The sequence below is a fragment of the Salminus brasiliensis genome, chromosome 24 (assembly GCF_030463535.1).
Source record: "Salminus brasiliensis chromosome 24, fSalBra1.hap2, whole genome shotgun sequence".
NCBI classification, from domain to species: Eukaryota; Metazoa; Chordata; class Actinopteri; order Characiformes; family Bryconidae; genus Salminus; species Salminus brasiliensis.
In genome coordinates this window covers 26,819,678-26,841,873 of record NC_132901.1, presented here as the reverse complement: position 1 = coordinate 26,841,873, position 22,196 = coordinate 26,819,678, and positions in this window count along the sequence as shown.

The following is a 22,196-nucleotide window of genomic DNA, read 5'->3' as shown; positions in this document are numbered from 1 at the left end:
AGTAAATAAGTAACTGTTACATGCGCTTTAATCATTAGTGTGAACTTTAGTGCATTTATAAATGTAGTACATAATACATTTTAGCACACTTTAGTCTACCTAATATACTAGGGTATATTTCAAGATATGTTAGAACTAAAGTTGCACCCTAAAACTAAACATCTAATAAAAACTCAAACTGTTTTAAACAGTTTTTTTCATTCAGAAGCATTAGATATAGACACATTTAAAAGATTGGGGTTAAAAGCATTTATAACTATGAAAATATCAGTAAATGCTTGCTAACAATTTAATCATACATTCAAATGTAGTTGTCAAATCATGTTTACAATTACAAACAATGGTCAGAAGTTTGCTTACACTCATCATAAAAATGGTCTAAATAAAAAGGTCTGCACTTGACTATTGTTATGGAAAGTTATATTATAACCACATTATAATTTTATGTTGATTCATAATAGACTCATTTGAAATCCACTCATTCATTGTAATCATGCTCAGCCTGGTGATAGTGTGTGCTTACTATAATCATGTGTTGGCCTTGCAACTGCCTGTACGGCATATGTTAAATCGCTCTTCTCTTTCCATGAAACACTATTGTTTTTCCTAGCATAGATTACAGCTGCATTGGGAGTGCACCTGACGTACTTACAGCCTATCTTAACCTGCTAGTAACCTCTCGACCCGGACAATGTGTCCTCTCAGGCGCCAGCACTCCTGAACAATGTATCTCTTCAGACGTCGGTGTGGCACGCACACCCTCTCCTCCTCCCTTTTCTCAACTCCCTAATCTATACTATAAATATGTATGTTAAATGCTTTTACCTCAGTCTGTATTGTGGTCACGAGCTGCGTGCAGACTCAATAAAACTTTGCTACTCAATGCATATTCTTGTCTGCCTTATCGATTCTTGACAGAATTCCACGACACTATCATGAAGTCCACCAGCGGAGAGCAGTGCTTAGCGACAGCGTTGTTACACCATTCCGTGTTGAGGCGTGTGTGTTTACATCAACATGGAATGGTGTAACAACGCTGTCGCTAAGCACTGCTCTCCGCTGGTGGAGTTCATGATAGTCAAGTGGAGACCTTTTTATTTAGTACGGGAATTCTCCGCCGTGCTGATAGCCACCGTGTACATACCACCTAGCACTAGTGCTAATGCTAAGGAGGCACTAGGGGAACTGCACGGGGCCATCAGCGAACTGCAGACCAAACATCCAGACGGACTGTTCATTGTTGCCGGAGATTTCAACCACGCAAATCTCAGGTCAGTCCTCCCTAAATTCCATCAACATGTGGTACCGGGCCAAGCCCCGCCCCCACCTCGCGTTCTCGGACCACTTGTCTGTGTGGCTGACTCCAGCATACACACCTCTCATCAGACGCTCCAGACCAGTTCAGAAGCAGGTGAAAACCTGGCCGGCAGGAGCCATCTCTGCCCTTCAGGACTGTTTTGAGTGCACTGCATGGGACATGTTCAGGGAGGCTGCGACTGAAGGCGACTCTGTTAACTTGGAGGAGTATACAGCATCAGTCACTGGCTACATCAGCAAGTGTATTGATGATGTCACTGTCTCCAAGACCATCACCACACGCCCAAACCAGAAGCCGTGGATGACTCCTGAGGTGCGCTACTGAGGACCCGCGACTCGGCCTTCAGAGTGGGTGAAAGGCGGCCCTGAGGAAAGCAAGAGCCAAATTGTCACGAGCCATCCGAGAGGCAAAGCGCGCACACGCCCAGAGAATCCACAACCACTTCAAGGACACGGGTGACACGCAGCGCATGTGGCAGGGCATCCAGGAAATCACAAACTACAGGACAATGCCGCCGTACTGTGACAGTCCCTGAACACCAGCTCTACAGCCAAGAAAGCCCAATAGCGTCTCTACTTCCTCCGGAAGCTGAGAAAGGCACGTCTCCCTCCACCCATCCTCACCCTCTTCTATAGGGGAACCATAGAGAGCATCCTAAGCAGCTGCATCACTGCCTGGTTTGGGACCTGCACAGCCTCTGACTGCAAGACCCTCCAACACATTGTGAGGACAGCTGAGAGGATCATCGGAGTCTCTCTCCCCTCCGTCATGGACATTTACACCACCCGCTGCATCCGCAAAGCAACCAGCATTGTGGATGACTCCACCCACCCTTCACACAGACTGTTCTCCCTCCTGCCATCAGGAAGAAGGTACCGCAGCATCCGGTCCAACACGACCAGACTCTGCAACAGCTTCTTCCCCCAAGCCATCAGACTCCTCAACTCAACTCAGCTTCTGATCTGATGTCTGTTACATGCACTCTCTCTCTCTCTCTCTCTCTTTCTCTCCAACCATTTACCCCAGATAAAATGGGAAGCATTTTTTGCACAAAGCATTTGCACTAATAACTTTACTACCTCACTGGACTCTATTTATTACACACTGCATAATTTGCACACTACCGCCAATATTTATTATTCTCTGTCTGTACTGTGTTGTGTTGTCTGTCCGCACTTGTTTGTGTTGCACTTGTGTTCTGTATGCACTGTCTGTGTTGCACCATGGTCCTGGAGGAACGTTGTTTCGTTTCACTGTGTACTCTGTATGTAGTTGAAATGACAATAAAACCCACTTCACTTGACTCATAGACATGGATATTAATAATGGGCTTTGATATGTTCCGAGCACAACTGTATGTGTTTGTTAATGTGACTGCTGTCTGGATAAAAGGAAAGAGAATTTAAAGAAACTAGGTCAAGCGTCTCAAGGATAAAATATTTCATGCAGTGATCAACTTAGCACATTTTTCTCTACATTTTAACTGTAATTTAATTTCTAATTTTACTGTTAAAAACACTGTAAAATCTATTTTACAACATTTTTGGAGTTATATATGACAGTTTAGTAATTCACAATATATACATAAACATAAAATACAGAAGAAACCATACACCTAATCTGGAATGGGAAGATTAACACAGTATTACTATGTCATTTAAAACTATATATTGTTTAAAGATTTAAACAACAAAATTTAACCAAACCTATCTGTGCTAGACTTGCACAACATCCCTTAAACATACACTACAGCAAGACATTGCATCAGAATTTCATGACAAATGGACCAATAGAAATTCTCCAAATGACTTGGAATAGAAACATATTAGTACGAAGTAAAACTATACGATGAACAGATGAACTTTCGTTGACTGTAAGTAAATGATTAATATAAAATTGGCAAGAACATTTTAATAAGTGAAATCTATTCATTAAGAAACCCTTTCCAAGAAAAACCAAATAAATTACATTAACTTATTTTAAATGTTGTTCAACAACTAAACTGTTATGTTTAGGTAACTAGAGCTACAACTAACGATTATTTTAATAAGTGATTCAGTATAATTAAATTGATTAAATATAAATAATCTGTCCATTAATTCTTTGATTATTAAGTGAATCAGATTAAAATACATTTCCATGTCCTTTTTTTCTTTATTTTTTTTATTTGCTCTGTAACACTAAATAATAGAGCAAATAAGTGCATGCAATCATTTAGTAATAATAGATAACGTTAAATCAAATTTTATATCTATACATTTAAAGTTAAATAAAGAAAAGAAGTGCATTGCTAATGCAAAAACTGTATGGGAGTGAGGAGCGAGACAGGATAAATTGCCTTTAGTTTGTATGTGTCTTCACTCACACTGAAGCTTAATCATTATTACCACCATTGTGTACAAGTTACATGTTTTTATAAAGCACATTTGAACACTGTTTAAGCAAATTAAACTGAAAATAAAAGTAACACACACACACTCTGTTGCATGTTACACATTTTTTAGTTGTGTGAAGTGCTCCCAAACTTTTGAGGATTTAAGCAGAACCATCTTTTCTGTGTCGGTCATGTTTCAATTTTTAAAATGTATACACTTCTTAATGTATTATACTATAGAATAATTACGCTCCTTTCAACTCGCTCTTATTTATTTATTTTTTCCAGCTTAGGCGAAGTGTGCAGGTGCTTTTTCTTTTCTGTTATTTTGAAACTGTAAACAATAGAAATAAAAAATGTTATCTTTATTAAAAAGCTTAAGAAACGTTTCATTCTTAAAAGTAACAGATATTTTGACCAAGGATGTTCAAACTATTGCATTACCACTGTATATCCTCACTTAGATTTAGGTTTAAGGATGTATCAATTTATCATTTTTACTATTTATTGAGTGAATATGAATGTATATTCTGTACAGCGTTCTGCAGCACCAGAACCACAAAGGAAAACAGCTGCAGCATCAAGCTCAAACCACCTGACACCTGTGTGACATGTCTTCAAGAATTTATATATTATTTACTGAAACAAACCACCACTGAGAGGAAAACAGCTACCACAGCGAGCACAAACCACATGATAACCACACGCCTCATGCAAAATACAAGAGGCTGCAGTTTTTCAGTTTTTAGTCTGTGCTTCAAGATTTGTGAGAACTAGAGTTGCACACTGAAACTAACATCTCATAAAAGCTCAAGCTGTTTTAAAATGCACAAATCTTTCATTCAAATCAAATGATGTACATCCAAGTATAATATTGCATTTAGAAACACTTATTAAATGATCACTAAATCTTTGCTAAATATTTAATCAAACACTTAATTATACTATTTATTAAGAATTAATAAAATAATTATTAAAATAATTATTTAAGTGTCCATATGTGTGGCCACATATTTCTTGTGTTCAAAACCATGTACAGCTTTCATTGATTTTTTGTAACTGATGTTTCATACAGTATTTCAAAGATTTAATGTGGTGTAATTTTAAAAGACAAAAGTTTTGCGTCACAGTCTTAACATACAATACAGCAAAGAAGACGCCTGGGTTTAAAAGCTATTCAGGTAAATCATCTCTGTCACACAAAAGAAACGCATATCTCTGCTGTTGCCGTTTTTGACTTTTCTCCATAATGTGAATCTGGCAGTCGTTCTTTATATTGTATCAGAATTTCATGATGAATGGACCAATAGAAGTGCTCCAAAATGACCTGGATTCAAATCGTTTTACTATGACTTCCATTGAAAAGTCAATGTAAAATGTTTTTTCTTCTTCTGTAAAGCTGCTGTATTGGAGATATGTATACATACAGTATGTAATCAAGGCTCTCTATGTAACTTAAGCTCTCACTGTGCATTGTGTTGAATAAGAGAGGACCACAACACAATTGTCATCAGTTTTTTTTTTAATTGGTAAAAAGTTTATTTATTTATTTACTTATTTATTTATCTATATTTATTCAAATTTGAGTGTTTGTATACAGACATCTCTACCTGTCAGTTAAAACAGGTGTTCTTATAACAGGTGTTTGTAACATACCTGAAAGTACAGTGTGCACAGATGCTGTAAAAGAACTCATCCCAGTGTACAATTCACAAATGTACAGACACTTACTGAAAGGTCCAGTCCAGTCACTTATTTAACACGTATATCACCATCATGTGATCCTAAAAAGACACATTCACATAAAATCATGTAACTTTTTTTGAGATATTGTAATATTACAGTTGTATTGCAAAGAAAATATCAAAGCCTGTCTCAAATGTATGCCAACTCACCCTGCTCACCACGATTTTTTATTAGTTTAACCAGGCAGGCCATTAAGAACAAATGATTATTTATCTCTGCACAGTTTCAGCACGGCATATCAAGAAAAATATGAATCGTCACTGTCCTGCAAAAACCTTGTACCTCCAAAACACAAACTTTACATGAGGAGGAAAAAACTTAAAATGAAAGTAAATTTTATAAGATTTAATTCCAAGTCATTTTGGAGCCATATATCTATACACGTGTAGAGAGTGAGGTATTTTTGTACTGTATAGCAGTGTGTTTTTACATTAGATAAATCACACTTCTGCAGGACAGACTGTGTTGGTTATGTGCATCAGCTGTGAACTGAAGATCAAAGCAGAAATATCATGAAAAAATCACATTAAAATTCAACATGGCAAATATGTAAAGATGTTGAAGGTGAATTTTTAACTCTTCAAACTGTACATTTGCTTCATAAATCACTTACAGTTTAAGCCTAAAAACAGCATAAACACATCTTATTGAGAAACCATATTTATAACAAGCAAACGGTACATCTGTGGTTTACATATGTGAATATTAACAGTTATAAAAATAAAATTAGTAAAGCAGATGGAAGGAGGCTCTCACCCAGCAGCATAGAGAGAGAAAGAGGCGAACGAGATGCTGCATTATTTTAACTTCAAATTTTAACCATTTTAACCTCAATTTTCCTCCCCCTGATGCTGCTGAACTGATGGAGGACAGTTTCAGTGTTCAGTTTCCACTGATTGTTCAGCTTCAACAGCTGGTTGTATGGGTGACTGTGTGGGTTTCTGTTTGCAGACCAGCACACACAGCAGGGGGTCTACGATCACTCCCAGACTCAACAGACAGAGAGTCATCACCAGGAACCAGAAAAGTGTAAAAAGGTACAGAGTGAGAAAAATCAAGTACAGGATCAGTGTGATCATAGCATAAGCGAACACTGTGCAGTCTGGCCTCTTGGTTCTGTTAGAGCTGTTTTCATTGGGTGGAGTTCTACAGACCACTATCCATGAGGTCACTGTCACAACTGTCAGTGGAATCACACTGAAAAGAAGTAACGGGGGTAGACCAAAGAATTCACACAGGAAAAAACAAATGAATGTGATGATGAAGAGTATGATGGAGCAGGGAGGAAAGAACACATGAGCAGAACAGGATGGATGTCTCAGAGCCAGAACGCTCTCCAACACCATCATCTGCTGGAGGTGAACTCCACAGATAATTGATGCTCCCCATAAAGAGAACAGTGTTCTGCAGGTCATGTCTCTGGCCCAGTTGCAGTCTCCCTGGATCAGTTTTGTTATGATGTATGGATTCAGAAGAAGCTCCAACATGTCAGTGAGGAGGACGACGATGACGAAAGCTAGAATTCGGCCCTTGTGTTTGTGATGACGGTGTAGAACAGTGAGAGCCCAAACCAGAGCTCCCACACCAGCACACTCAGCATAGATGAGGAAGATGGACAGTCTGATGTAGTCTAAGTGCTCATCAGGTTCATGATAAAGATGATAATAGCGACAGTTGGGTATTAGAGCACACGCCATAGTAGATCACTCTGTCTTGTTCTGTTTGAGAACCTAGAGTGGAAACGATCAGTCAGGTTTCATCTCACTCCATCTTATGTAGAAATCAGCAGATTAAGAGTGAAAGCTTTACAGTGGTGTGAAATCATTTGGTCTGAATCTCTGTTGGTGAGAATAGTTAAGTTGGTAGAAGATGAACTGATCTCCAAACATTTCTTTAATATTTCACATTTTCCATGTACATCTTTTACAGTTTCAAAATACCCCAAAAAAAAGTAAAAGAGCCCAAAGGGCGCCTGGTCATTACTTAGAAACATCTGCTTTGGCGAGTATCACAGCTTGTAAAGCTTTCTGATTCCGTTCTTTCAGTTCTTGTTCGGGTGATTTTTGCTAGTTCTTTTTTTGATTTTTGTTTAATAATCTTTACCTTGCAACACAACCATTATTTTGCTTCTCTGTTAACTGCAAATTCTTAATTACATCACAAACTGAAAAGACGGCTGCTGAAAACTGAGTTATTTTAGTGTGCGGCAGCTGCTTAGAGGCTCAAGGCTTCTGATTGTTGGGACAGGGTTTGAAGAGTCAGGGTAGGCTGTATTCTCATCACAGGAAAAACAAACTACTTGCTCCTCACGATACAAGTGTTTGCCGCGCCTCAGTGTGAAATGGGTTAAACAATGAACAAGCCAGAGCCCTACTAAGATAATTAATGTCTGAGACCCTGGTGAAAGTTAGCAGAGAGCTCATAACCTTTTCATAGTGCTCCATTAATATTTCACTCTAAAATAAAACACTAATTTTAATTAAAATGTTGAAATGAAGGTTTCATCTTTAACTTTCTGACTTCAGGAGATCATAGATGTTCATCTTCTACTCACCTAACTATTCACACTAACACATTTTGACAAGGGGTTCCCAAATATTTGCATGTCACTATTTTGAATCACACTTAACAATGATCAATAACTTTCTTACCTGTTAATCAGAATGTCACTGTTATCTGATATTTCCTATAAGCTTAATCTGAGCTCTTACCGGAGATGCAGACGTTGACTCTGCTGATCTGAAAGAGACAGATTTTGTTCTCTCAACACTGTAAGAAGACCAAACCCCCCCCCCACACACACACACACACACACACCACACTCACACACACCCTAATCGTAGCCATGTCTTAATGAGAGAACAAGAAACTAAACTCTGTTTTGCATCAGTGGGATAAAAGGGGAAATGGAAGCTGGATTTTAACCAGTAAAAGTTTTTATGAGATAATTCTGTTTTTAGTGCTTGAATCTGTTCTGAAATTAAGATTAGATAAGAGCAGCCACCTCGATGGCATGATCTTCTGATCCCAGGCCCACTTCCCTAACCTTTAAGTCAGGGCTGCTCTCTGTGTAGCTTCACATATCACATGCAGAAGTTTATTCATAGGTTTGCTAGAAATCTAAACCTATGAATGAACCTGTTGTGAGAGTTAATATGAAAATATAATATTTTTAACATTTCTTTAGTTTGATTCTATCATTCCTTAAGCAGATATAAAGAAATAAGAAAAAATATTTTAATCATTTATTCGTTCCCCCCAAGTTAACATTAACGTGTCTTTCTGTAACAATTTCTGTCACTTCTCCACCCAGCGTATAGGGCACAGGCTCCTGTGGACCCCCTGGCCTCATTCACAAGGGACATGTCCGTACCTTTTGCTGAGCCTCATTACACCTGTGAAGTAAAGGCAGTTTTGGAAACAGGTTCATGCCTCGTTGGTGTTGGGAAAATACCAACCTGTCCGCCACCGCAGAGCAGATCCAACAAACAGCATCCATATGTGCTCTTTTTTTTTGCATGGTTCATGATGTGGACTGCCAGATGTTAAGAGCGGTACTGAACATTTGGCACCACCTAGTGTTCCAGATATGTCAGTGCAAAAATGCAGAACATCATTCCACAAACGCAACTAGCTCTCATACACCACACCACCACTGCTTCTTAATAACAGTTCACGTCTGTGCTTAGCATTCTTCCTAAGAGACGACTCGGACTGCACACTGTCGTGCTAAGCAGTATATTAATATTTAGATTAGGCACCTTTACCGTTATTGCGCCGAAGTACGACAGAATTTAAGCGTTTAATATTTTGTTCCAAGTACTTTAGAGCATTTCTATTGGTCCATTCCAATCCAGAATTATTTACACAGTGCATGGAGCAGCTGCAGGGTTCAAACCATGGAAAAAACTAAAAACAGACAAAAATGGATATACAAGATTTTCTTTAGACAGCAGCGATATGCTGTACTGCTTTCTGCAGCAAGGGAAAAAGAAACAAAGATAAACAGCTACTGCACTGAGCTCAAACCACCCCATACTTGTCTTCACACATTTATTTATCATTATATATCGAGCACTGAAAGGAAACTGCTACTGCAATGTCTGATGATCACAAGCCCAATGTAATACAGAGTACTACATTACAATTTCTGTTTGTTTTTGTTCACCATTTTTCTTACTTACTTTGAAGCACAGTCCATATATTCTCACTAGGGTTGAGGTCAGGACTTTGGGAAGGCCATTTCAGAAGCTTAATGTTAGGCTTTTTAGGATAATTGTCCTGTTGGAAGTCTCAGTTGTCCCAGTGTCAACCATTTAGCTGATGGTTTGAGGTTATGCTAAAACGGTTTGATATAGTCCTTCTTCTTCGTCATTATTCCATCCACTTTGTTCAATGTACCTGCTTCCACTGCTATCAAAGCAGCCCCAGAGCATGATGCTACTACCACCATGCTTAAGAGCTGGTACAGTTTTATTGGTGTTACATGTCTCACCTTTACTCTTATGTATACCTCTGGTCATTGTGGTCACACAACTCTGTGAGTGTGAAACAACATTCCCTGCATTTTCTTTGTCCATGTGGTTCAGGTAAAACCATTAGTCGAGCTTAAAAGTGTCGATTTTGGAGCAGGGGTTCTTTTCTTTTAACAAGAGGTCTCTCATTATATGGTGACGTAAAACTCTCTTGACTGTAGACAGTGGCACTGGAGTTCATGGGAGGACAATGCCTAGGTGATTTTCTGTATTCTTCCTGACCATACAAAACAGTTTCCTCTCGGTTGAGAGTTTGGCAGTTCGGATCTTTTTCCAGACTTTCTTAACAGATCTCTCAATAACTCGTCATCGTTACATGGACATGGACGCCGTGGTTCCATGCACTTCCAGCAATGAATAGCAATGAAGCCAAAACTGCCCATAACGTCTTTATATTTGCAACCAGAGTCTTCGCAGTAGAGATCAGAGGTGGAGCCAGACTTGCCTAATCATTTGGTAGATCCACTCCCTTCATTGAGCTCACAGTGCAGAAGCAAAGCTTATTTCTCCTCTGGTTTCCCAGTTTGTCCGGGAAGAGGAATGTTTTGATGAATCATAAAGTGTCTATAGAGTCATTGAAAGCCAAATATTGCCATGACATTTGTGTGATTGATGAGTGTATGTGAACTTCCCACCATAACTGTACTATTCACAACACTTATTTAAAAAAAGCCTAGGGGCAAGAGGCAGAAAACAAATTTATAAAAGACAGGAAAACTGTAGACATTGATACATTTCTGAATAGAAACCATAAAACATTTTTGATGGATGACAACATGTAAAAAACACTAGATATGGTTAAGAGTGACACACAGTAACAGGGTGTATTAATTTGGTGTCATTTTAAAAGATGACGTTCAACCAAAGCAGTCAGTGTTAGATTTGCACAACATTCTCATACAGAACAGCAAAGAAGATGCCTGGGTTCAAAAGCTAGTCATACAAACTTTACTGTGATATATTTTTACATTTTGAGATGTTGAATTTTACCAGTTTTACCCTGAACTGAATAAAAAAGTACAGATCATCTCTTCTCTATTTGTTCACAACTGATGGAGGACAGTTTCAGTTTCCACTGATTGTTCAGCTTCAACAGCTGGTTGTATGGGTGACTGTGTGGGTTTCTGTTTGCAGACCAGCACACACAGCAGGGGGTCTACGATCACTCTCAGACTCAACAGACAGAAAGTCATCAACAGGATCAAGGGTCCGTATATCCATATGTGTATAAAAATGTACAGAGTGAGAAAAATCACATATACAGTTGTTGTGATCGTAGCATAAGCTAACACTGTGCAGTCTGGCCTCTTGGTTCTGTTAGAGCTGTTTTCATTGGGTGGAGTTCTACAGACCACTATCCATGAGGTCACTGTCACAGCTATCAGTGGAATCACACTCAGAAGCAGAAACAGGGGTTTAATAAGAAATATACTCATAAAGAAACAAAGGAATACAATGACAGAACCCATGATGGAGTAGGGAGGAAAGAACACATGAGCAGAACAGGATGGATGTCTTAGAGCCAGAACGCTCTCCAACACCATCATCTGCTGGAGGTGAACTCCACACATTCTTGACCCAAGCCTTAAAGAGAGCAGAGTTCTGCAGGTCATGTCTCTGGCCCAGTGGCAGTTTCCTTGGGTCAGTTGTGTTAGGACATATGGATTCAGAAGAAGCTCCAACATGTCATTGAGGAGGACGATGATGACGAAAGCTGGAATTTGACCCTTGTGTTTGTGATGACGGTGTAGAACAGTGAGAGCCCAAACCAGAGCTCCCACACCAGCAGACTCAGCATAGATGAGGAAGATGAACAGTCTGATGGTGTAGTCTGAGCGCTCATCAGCGGAAAGAAAAGGATGATAAAATGGACAATCACGCAACAGATCACACACCATAGTGGATCACTCTGTCTTGTTCTGTTTGAGAACCTAGAGTGAAAACAATCGGTCAGATTCAGTTTCTTATGTAGAAATAAGGTGGATAAACAGTATTATTTACAGATAATTGCAAATTGATATTAGGGAAACCTCTACATTAAGGAAACCTCTATTCCCTGAACATTTGTGTAGTTTAAGTGTGTTTGTATGAGTCTGACGGCAGCAGGAAGGAAGGACCTGCGATACCACTCCTTCACACACTTGGGGTGAAGCAGCCTGTCACTAATGGAGCTGCCCAGTGCTGCCAGAGTCTCATGCATGGGGTGGGAGCTGTTCACTAGCATGGATGCCAGCTTGGCTGTCATCCTCCTATACACAGAACAGTACAAGTGCAGTATTTCCTGTCTTATATGTCCAATTTACACCAATGAACATTTCATCAAACAGCTACTTTGCAGCCAGAAGTGAGTGTTTATGTTAATCCCATAAAAATAAGTTGTTTATTCCCACCTGATATTTTAAACAAAACAGCTAAATTACAAAAATGAATTATGTGAGTGAGTGAGAGGCTAATTTAGAAAGCTATGCTAACATTTAGTCTATATAAAGATTATTTAAGGAGTACACAAACAATAAAGACGTGTATAACACATAAGTGTGTGTCACGTCTGGGCTTTTGCATGTCACTGTATTCGCAGTCACATTTATTAGTGATCAATAAGTGATCAAGAATGTCACTGTTATCTGTTAGAATTCAGTAGAGAGATTAATCTGAGCTCTTACCGGAGATGCAGACGTTGACTCTGCTGATCTGAAAGAGATTTTGTTCTCTTGACCTTATAGATCACTGAGGTCGTATGTCATTCTGTGGTGGGAGTAATGTCCATATTTGGTACACCGGGTCTAAACTGGATTCTTAATGGCAGAAATGGCCTCTATCCCCTGTAGGTTCTGTTCTCTGTACATGGTTCTCCTGTACAGAACTGGATCCTCTGAATTACGAGATGGTTTAAGAGTCATAATACTAAGATCACTACATGCAGGCTGATGCTGCTGTGCATCAGTTAGACGTAAAGCGAGCTGTAGAGGTCATATCACTCTGTGGTTCGTCGTCCTTCTTTAAGTATTAATAGAGGTGAAAACCACTTGTCATGTTGTGTTTAAGACTAAAACTATTGGTTTTATCTTTTCAGACCTGGAGTTCCAAATATAGGCATAGCACAAACAGGCAAAGCCATGTTTTTTCTGAGACAACAAGATATTGCAGGTCATGGTGTAGCTTCAATACATGGTTTTAAGTTTTTGTTGAATTTTTCATTTAAGTCCAGGATGTGGCCAGTGTACCACACCCTGCTTAACACTGAGCTGCAACTTTGCAAACAAACTTAAAGGAGTTGATCCTGCTTTTGTTGGAGTAACTGTCTCTACTGTCCAGGGAAAAGGGCTTTCTACTAGATTTAGGGGCGTTGCTGTGAGATTTAATTGGTTTCAGCGACAAGAGTGGTAGTGAGGTCAGAAACGTTGGATGATCACCACCCAACTCATCCCAAAAGTACTGGATGGAGCACCATCCATCATTCAAGAGAGCACAGCTCCACAGCTCAATTCTGGGGGGCTTACGACTCCTCTAGCCCACACCTGGCTTTAGGAGCCAATAGGTTCCAATATGTCTGTCTGATCCAGAGAGTCCTATTCTATTGGCAGTAATTCTCTCCAGGGACTAGGCAGGCTGTGTGTGTGCATTTACACATCTGAGTGCAACTTGAAGTAGCTGAAAGTGGTGTCTACAATACACTGCTCAAAAAAATAAAGGGAACACTCAAATAACATCCTAGATCTGAATAAATGAAATATTCTCATTGAATACTTTGTTCTGTACAAAGCTGAATGTGCTGACAACAAAATCACACAAAAATCATCAATGGAAATCAAATTTATTAACCAATGGAGGCCTGGATTTGGAGTCACAAAATTGGCTGATCCAACTTTAACGTAATGTCCTTAAAACAAGTCAAAATGAGGCTCAGTATTGTGTGTGTGGCCTCCACGTGCCTGTATGACCTCCCTACAACGCCTGGGCATGCTCCTGATGAGGTGGCGGATGGTCTCCTGAGGGATCTCCTCCCAGACCTGGCTAAAGCATCCGCCAACTCCAACTGCTGACACACTCCAGCCACATGAGGTCTAGCATTGTCCTGCATTAGGAGGAACCCAGGGCCAACCGCACCAGCATATGGTCTCACAAGGGGTCTGAGGATCTCATCTTGGTACCTAATGGCAGTCAGGCTACCTCTGGCGAGCACATGGAGGGCTGTGCGGCCCTCCAAAGAAATGCCACCCCACACGATTACTGACCCACTGCCAAACCGGTCATGCTGAAGGATGTTGCAGGCAGCAGATCGCTCTCCACGGCGTCTCCAGACTCCGTCACGTCTGTCACATGTGCTCAGTGTGAACCTGCTTTCATCTGTGAAGAGCACAGGGCGCCAGTGGCGAATTTGCCAATCCTGGTTTTCTCTGGCAAATGCCAAGCGTCCTGCACGGTGTTGGGCTGTGAGCACAACCCTCATCTGTGGACGTTGGGCCCTCATACCATCCTCATACAGTCGGTTTCTAACAGTTTGTGCAGACACATGCACATCTGTGGCCTGTTGGAGGTCATTTTGCAGGGCTCTGGCAGTGCTCCTCCTGTTCCTCCTTGCACAAAGGCAGAGGTAGCGGTCCTGCTACTGGGTTGTTGCCCTCCTACGGCCTCCGCCACGTCTCCTGGTGTACTGGCCTGTCTCCTGGTAGCGCCTCCAGTCTCCGCATTGATGTGCCATCCTGGATGAGCTGCACTACCTGAGCAACTTGTTTGGGTTGTAGCGTCCGTCTCATGCTACCACGAGTGTGAAAGCACCACCAACCATTCAAAAGTGATCAAAACATCAACCAGAAAGCATAGGTACGGAGAAGTGGTCTGTGGTCCCCACCTGCAGAACCACTCCTTTATTGAGTGAGTTTTGCTAATTGCCAATTATTTCCACCTGTTGTCTATTCCATTTGCACAACAGCATGTGAAATTGATTGTCAATCAGTGTTGCTTCCTAAGTGGGCAGTTTGATTTCACACAAGTTTGATTTACTTGGAGTTATATTGTGTTGTTTAAGTGTTCCCTTTAATTTTTTTGAGCAGTGTATTTAGACATATGTGGACGTATATGTGGTAGAACATTACTGGTTCTACTTGTTGCTTAAACTCACACTGGAAATCAGAAATTGTGTTGAAGTGGTTTAATAAGGGCTTTAGTGTGAACCAGTCATTAACCCAACCCGAGTCAGCTGTGTAATCCCAGCTGGTGGCAGATCTTCACTGATTGATCCCTTATTGGTAGGCCTGAAGTTCTACCCTCTCCTGCCCTGTGTTGATCAATCAGGCCCCAGTGTACTAAGCAGTACTGAACCTTTGGCTCCACCTAGTGTTCCAGATATATCAGTGTGAGGGGGTGTTCCTCGACTGTTTCCCTTGACAGTTTCTGCACACTTTCAGTTGTAGAACAAATGCAGTACATTGGTCTCCACATTCAGCAGCTCCTACCCCAGCAAAACCCACCATCACTGCTACACGTCTGGTGTTCAGAGATTGCTTGTTTAGTTTACAGCTGGGATTAAGAGGCTGACCACTAATGAAAACTGGGAATTTACCCTCACAACTGTAAACTACAGCTCTAATCACACATTTACTCTAATTTCACTGCAGTGATCTCAAGTAGACGAGCTTATGTAGTTTAAAACTGATCATTTCAACATTCAAACTACAGATATAGAAACATTTATTTAACTTGCTCATTAGTTCAGTATCACCATCTGTACTTAAACCTCCTCATTATTATAAATTACTGTCGTGGAAAAAATCATTCAGTCAAATACTTGGACACACTGAGCCTTTGAGTGACATTTATTGAGAGCAACAAGCATTTAGGTGCAAGTTCAGGACGGCTCTGCTCGAAGGCAGAGAAAACTGGGTTATATATGATACGTTGGGGCACGTCTTTCCCTTATATGGTTTTAAGATGGTTATGAGTGATATTATTGGGTTATATTGACATTATTATTAGACAAACTCTGTGCGGATCAGACTAAGTCTAGAATGGGGGGCGTTTAGACAACACGTCTGCTGTCAGGCCTATTTGTGTGCTCTGCTGTGGTTTCAGCTCACTTCTTGTTGATGGCTGGTCCACGCTCACATACACAGCATACATCCTCTTTCACCTCGTGCACACACTTGCACTTTAAGTGACCTTACAGGATCATCCTTTAAGAAGCAAATATGCCAGAGCCAGACATTATTAAGCAGTGTAAGATAAGCGAATATTTGCCTTCTCACTTTATAATTATTGTGTGTTTATTAGCTGTTAGCTTTACTGGTGCTGCTCCAGTTTCCACACTATGAGCTTTTAAAAACATCCAGAAGGTCAAAGAGGCTGAACACCGCTCCACAACCTGTGGAGTTTTGTTTCCCACCCGTATCCAGGCTTTCCTCGCTCTGATTGGTTAGTCTGTAGGCGACTGTCAGCAAGTTTGTGTGTTAGCCAATCGTAGCGCAACTTGCATCAGCTGGTGAGTATAACCAGTGAGTTTAATGGACATTTGTAGAGTCTAGTACCCTCTTGCAGAGCCCCAAACTTTTGCTTCAGGCTCTTTTTTGTATTATTTATATTATTAAACTGTAAAAGATCATTTTAACTATTATATATGTATATGTACAGCTTTTTGCAGCAGCAGACCAACAAACAAACCACCTGATTCCTGTGTGACGTGTCTTCACATATTTATATATATGAATATATTATTTTCTGAAGCAACCGACCACTGAGAGGAAACTAATAACCACAAACAAGCAGTTTTAAAATGTACAGATGTTTCAATCAAAAGAGAAATATTACAGATACTATCACAAAGCTCTAATTAAAACTCTTCATAATTATGAAAATATCAGTAACTCTTTCATAAATATTTAATCATATACTCGTATCATACATTAGAAAGGGTTCCTTAAGGGTTCTTCAGTGTGTATCTGCATACTATTGGAAATATATACGAAATATCAAATTCAGAACTGTGTCCATAGGTCAGAAGTTTAAAAACACTCATCATGGACACAAATACCATATCAATATTGGGCCTTCAGTGATTACTCTGAACTGTTATTTTTATTTTATGTTAATCTGCTTTATCTGTTCTACAATCACCTCTGATCTGTGTTTAGGATCACTGAGTTTCTTTCAGACCTCAACACCTCATAATAACTCCCCACTGTTTGAACTGATGATTAGACATGGCTCCAGCATATTCTGTGATCATCATTCTCAGATCTGCACTGAGCTTCTTGGACTTCCTCAGTTGTACTGTGTGTTGATTAAACCAATAAGTTCTGTCAACCAAACCCTTCTTATATCAGCTGTAGCCAATCATGATCACTAACTGGAGATTATGAGGCATTGCTCTTCTTTACAAGTTAAAAGACATCTGGATCTTTCAGCACCTCTGACTCATTAATATTTGGCTACGTTCAGACGAACATCTGATCTTTCTGATCATATGTGACATAGGTGTGTTATCTGTGTGGCAAGGTGAACGACAAAAACACTGAATCTGACATTTGGGCCATATCCAATACACGGCAACATATTGAATTGGGAGCAGCCTAAAAACAATCGAATTTGATGAGAAAGTCAGACTTGGGTCATTTTCCCTGCTGTGTAAACAGAGTCTGTTAAGAATATACAGGATGTTGAACACTGAAAGCCCAATATTGCTGTGACCCTTAATGTCAACGATGAGTGAATGTCATGTTCCCACCACGTCTGTAGAAGTCACAGCACTTCTTTCATTTATATGTTAATGTGACCACTGTCTGAAAACAACTACAAAAAAGAATTGAAGGGAATTTTAATAAAAGATCAAGAGTTTCAAAGATTGTTTTAACACACTGATACACTGACACTGATACAAATTTCAGGAAAAGACTAACATACAGTAACAGAGTTTAATAAGGTTTCATTTGATGTTGTTTTATAAGCAGAAAAGATTCAACCAAAGCAGCAAAGGAGATGAAATTAAACTTCACTGTGATATATTTCTACAACTAATAAGTGCAAACCAGGACTGATTTTCTCTCTCTCGTTTTCACTCTCTGAATAAAGATACACAAAAATGTCCTGAAAGATCATCTCTCCTTCTCCATATTTTCACCCTGCTGCTGAACTGATGGAGGACAGTTTCAGTGTTCAGTTTCCACTGATTGTTCAGCTTCAACAGCTGGTTGTATGGGTGACTGTGTGAGTTTCTGTTTGCAGACCAGCACACACAGCAGGGGGTCTACGATCACTCTCAGACTCAGCAGACAGAGAGTCATCATCACCAGAATCCAGGACTGATATCTCCATTTATCTAAACAAATGTACAGAATGAGAAAAATCACATACAGGATCAGTGTGATCGTAGCATAAGCGAACACTGTGCAGTCTGGCCTCTTGGTTCTGTTAGAGCTGTTTTCATTGGGTGGAGTTCTACAGACCACTATCCATGAGGTCACTGTCACAGCTATCAGTGGAATCACACAGAAAAGATAAACCAGGGGTAGACCAAAGAATTCACACAGGAATAAACAAATGAATACAACGATGGAGACTATAGTGGAGCAGGGAGGAAAGAACACATGAGGAGAACAGGATGGATGTCTCAGAGCCAGAACGCTCTCCAACACCATCATCTGCTGGAGGTGAACTCCACAGATAATTGATGCTCCCCATAAAGAGAACAGTGCTCTGCAGGTCATGTCTCTGGTCAAGTCTTTTTGGATCAGTTTTATTAAGATGTATGGATTCAGAAGAAGCTCCAACATGTCATTGAGGAGGACGGTGATGACGAAAGCTGGAATTCGGCCCTTGTGTTTGTGATGACGGTGTAGAGCAGTGAGAGCCCAAGCCAGAGCTCCCACACCAGCAGACTCAGCAAAGATGAGGAAGATGGACAGTCTGATGTTGTAGTCTGAGCACTCATCTTGCTCGTAATAAGGATCATAAAAGGGACAGTCGGGTATTACAGCACACGCCATAGTAGATCACTCTGTCTTGTTCTGTTTGAGAACCTAGAGTGGAAACGATCAGTCAGGTTTCATCTCACTCCATCTTATGTAGAAATCAGCAGATTAAGAGTCACAGTTTTACGGAAATCGTTTGATCTGAATCTCTGTTAGTGAGAATAGTTAAGTGTGAATAGTAAGATGAACTGATCTTCAAAAGGACTAAAAGAGTTAAAGATTTCTTCGTAGTAAAGAGTTCTTTTATATTTTGAACAGAATGACTTCTTTTATTTCCAGTATTTTTAGTTTCAAAATAACCAAAAAAAGGTAAAAGAGCCTGAAGCAGAAGTTGGGGTGCATGGTCATTACTGCAAATTCTTAATTACATTACAAACTGTGGAAATTGAGTTATTTTAGTGTGCAGAGTGTTCGGCAGCTGCTTAGAGGAGCTCAGGGCTGCTGATTGTTGGGATGAGGTTTGAAGAGTCAGGGTATTTATAAACTGGACTTTTCTAAAGCCCATTTCACAGTAGACCCAGTAAATCAGCAGTTCACTCCTATATTAGTCAGTTAAACCTTTCACACAGTGCATCAGTACCATGTGCATCTCTGCGTTTATTTATGACGTGTAGTGAGTGAAATTCTAGCAGTTCATATACAGAAACAGTGAAAATGCAGTATTTCCTGTGTTATACGTCTAATTTACAGCTACTTTGGAGCCAAAAGTAAGTGTTTATCTAAATTCCATAAAAATAATCTGTTTCCACCTGAAATTTTAAATTCAGAATTTAATTCTCATCACAGGAAAAACAAACTACTTGCTCCTCAGGATATGAGTGTTTGCCGCGCCCCAGTGTGAAATGGGCTAAATGATGAACAAGCCAGAGCCCTTCTAAGATAATTAATGTCTGACACCCTGGTTAAAGTTATCCGAGAGCTCATAATGTTTTCATAGTGCTCCATTAATATTTCACTCTAAAATAAAACACTAATTCTAATTAAAATGTTGAAATGAAGGTTTCATCTTTAACTTTCTGACTTCAGGAGATCATAGATGTTCTTCTACTCACCTAACTATTCACACTAACAGAGATTTTGACAAGGGGTGCCCAAACATTTGCATGTCACTGTATTTTGAATAAGCTGTAATTCCTACAGTAATGTTTAGAATTAAGTAGAGATTAATCTGAGCTCTTACCGGAGATGCAGACGTTGACTCTGCTGATCTGAAAGAGATTTTGTTCTCTTGACCTTATAGATCACTGAGGTCGTACGTCATTCTGTGGTGGGAGTAATGTCCATATTTGGCACACCGGGTCTAATCTGGATTCTTAATGGCAGAAATGGCCTCTATCCCCTGTAGGTTCTGTTCTCTGTACGTGGTTCTCCTGTACAGCACTGGATCCTCTGAATTACGAGGTGGTTTAAGAGTCATAATACTAAGATCACTACATGCAGGCTGATGCTGCTGTGCATCAGTTAGACGTAAAGCGAGCTGTAGAGGTCGTATCACTCTGCGTAACCGTCTCTACTGTCCAGGGAAGAAGACTATCTACTAGATTTAGGGGCATTGCTGTGAGATTTTATTGGTTTTAGCGACAAGAGTGGTAGTGAGGTCAAAAAAGTTGGATGATCATCACCCATCTCATCCCAAAAGTACTGGATGGAGCACCATCCATCATTCAAGAGAACACAGCTCAATTCTGGGGGGCTTAATACTCCTCTAGCCCACGCCTGGTATTAGAAGCCAATAGGTTCCAATATGTCTGTCTGATCCAGAGAGTCCTATTCTATTGGCATTAATTCTCTCCAGGGACTAGGCAGGCTGTGTATGCAACTTGAAGTGGCTGAAAGTGGTATCTACAAATATTTAGACATATGTGGACGTATGTGTGGTAGAACATTACTGGTTCTACTTGTTGCTTAAACTCACACTGGAAATCAGAAACTGTGTTGAAGTGGTTTAATAAGGGCTTTAGTGTGAACCAGTCATTAACCCAACCCGAGTCAGCTGTGTAATCCCAGCTGGTGGCAGATCTTCACTGATTGATCCCTTATTGGTAGGCCTGAAGTTCTACCCTCTCCTGCCCTGTGTTGATCAAACAGGCCCCAGTGTACTAAGCAGTACTGAACCTGTGGCTCCACCTAGTGTTCCAGATATATCAGTGTGAGGGGGTGCTCTTCAACTGTTTCCATTGACAATTTCTGCACACTTTCAGTTGTAGAACAAATGCAGTACATTGGTCTCCACATTCAGCAGCTCCTACCCCAGCAAAACCCTCCATCACTGCTACACGTCTGGTGTTCAGAGATTGCTTGTTTAGTTTACAACTGGGATTAAGAGGCTGACCACTAATGAAAACTGGGAATTTACCCTCACAACTGTAAACTACAGCTCTAATCACACATTTACTCTAATTTCACTGCAGTGATCTCAAGTAGACGAGCTTATGTAGTTTAAAACTGATCATTTCAACATTCAAACTACAGATATAGAAACATTTATTTAACTTGCTCATTAGTTCAGTATCACCATCTGTACTTTCACCTCCTCATTATTATAAATTACTGTCGTGGAAAAAATCAATCAGTCAAATACTTGGACACACTGAGCCTTTGAGTAACATTTATTGAGAGCAACAAGCATTTAGGTGCAAGTTCAGGACGGCTCTGCTCGAAGGCAGAGAAAACTGGGTTATATATGATACGTTGAGGCACGTCTTTCCCTTATATGGTTTTAAGATGGTTATGAGTGATATTATTGGGTTATATTGACATTATTATTAGACAAACTCTGCGCGGATCAGACTAAGTCTAGAATAAGGGGCCTTAAGACAACACGTCTGCTGTCAGGCCTATTTGTGTGCTCTGCTGTGGTTTCAGCTCACTTCTTGTTGATGGCTGGTCCACGCTCACATACACAACATACATCCTCTTTCACCTCGTGCACACACTTGCACTTTAAGTGACCTTACAGGATCATCCTTTAAGAAGCAAATATGCCAGAGCCAGACATTATTAAGCAGTGTAAGATAAGTGAATATTTGCCTTCTCACTTTATAATTATTGTGTGTTTATTAGCTGTTAGCTTTACTGGTGCTGCTCCAGTTTCCACACTATGAGCTTTTAAAAACATCCAGGAGATCAAAGAGGCTGAACACCGCTCCACAACCTGTGGAGTTTTGTTTCACACCCGTTTCCAGGCTTTCCTCGCTCTGATTGGCTAGTCTGTAGGCGACTGTCAGCGAGTTTGAAGTGTTAGCCAATCGTAGCGCAGC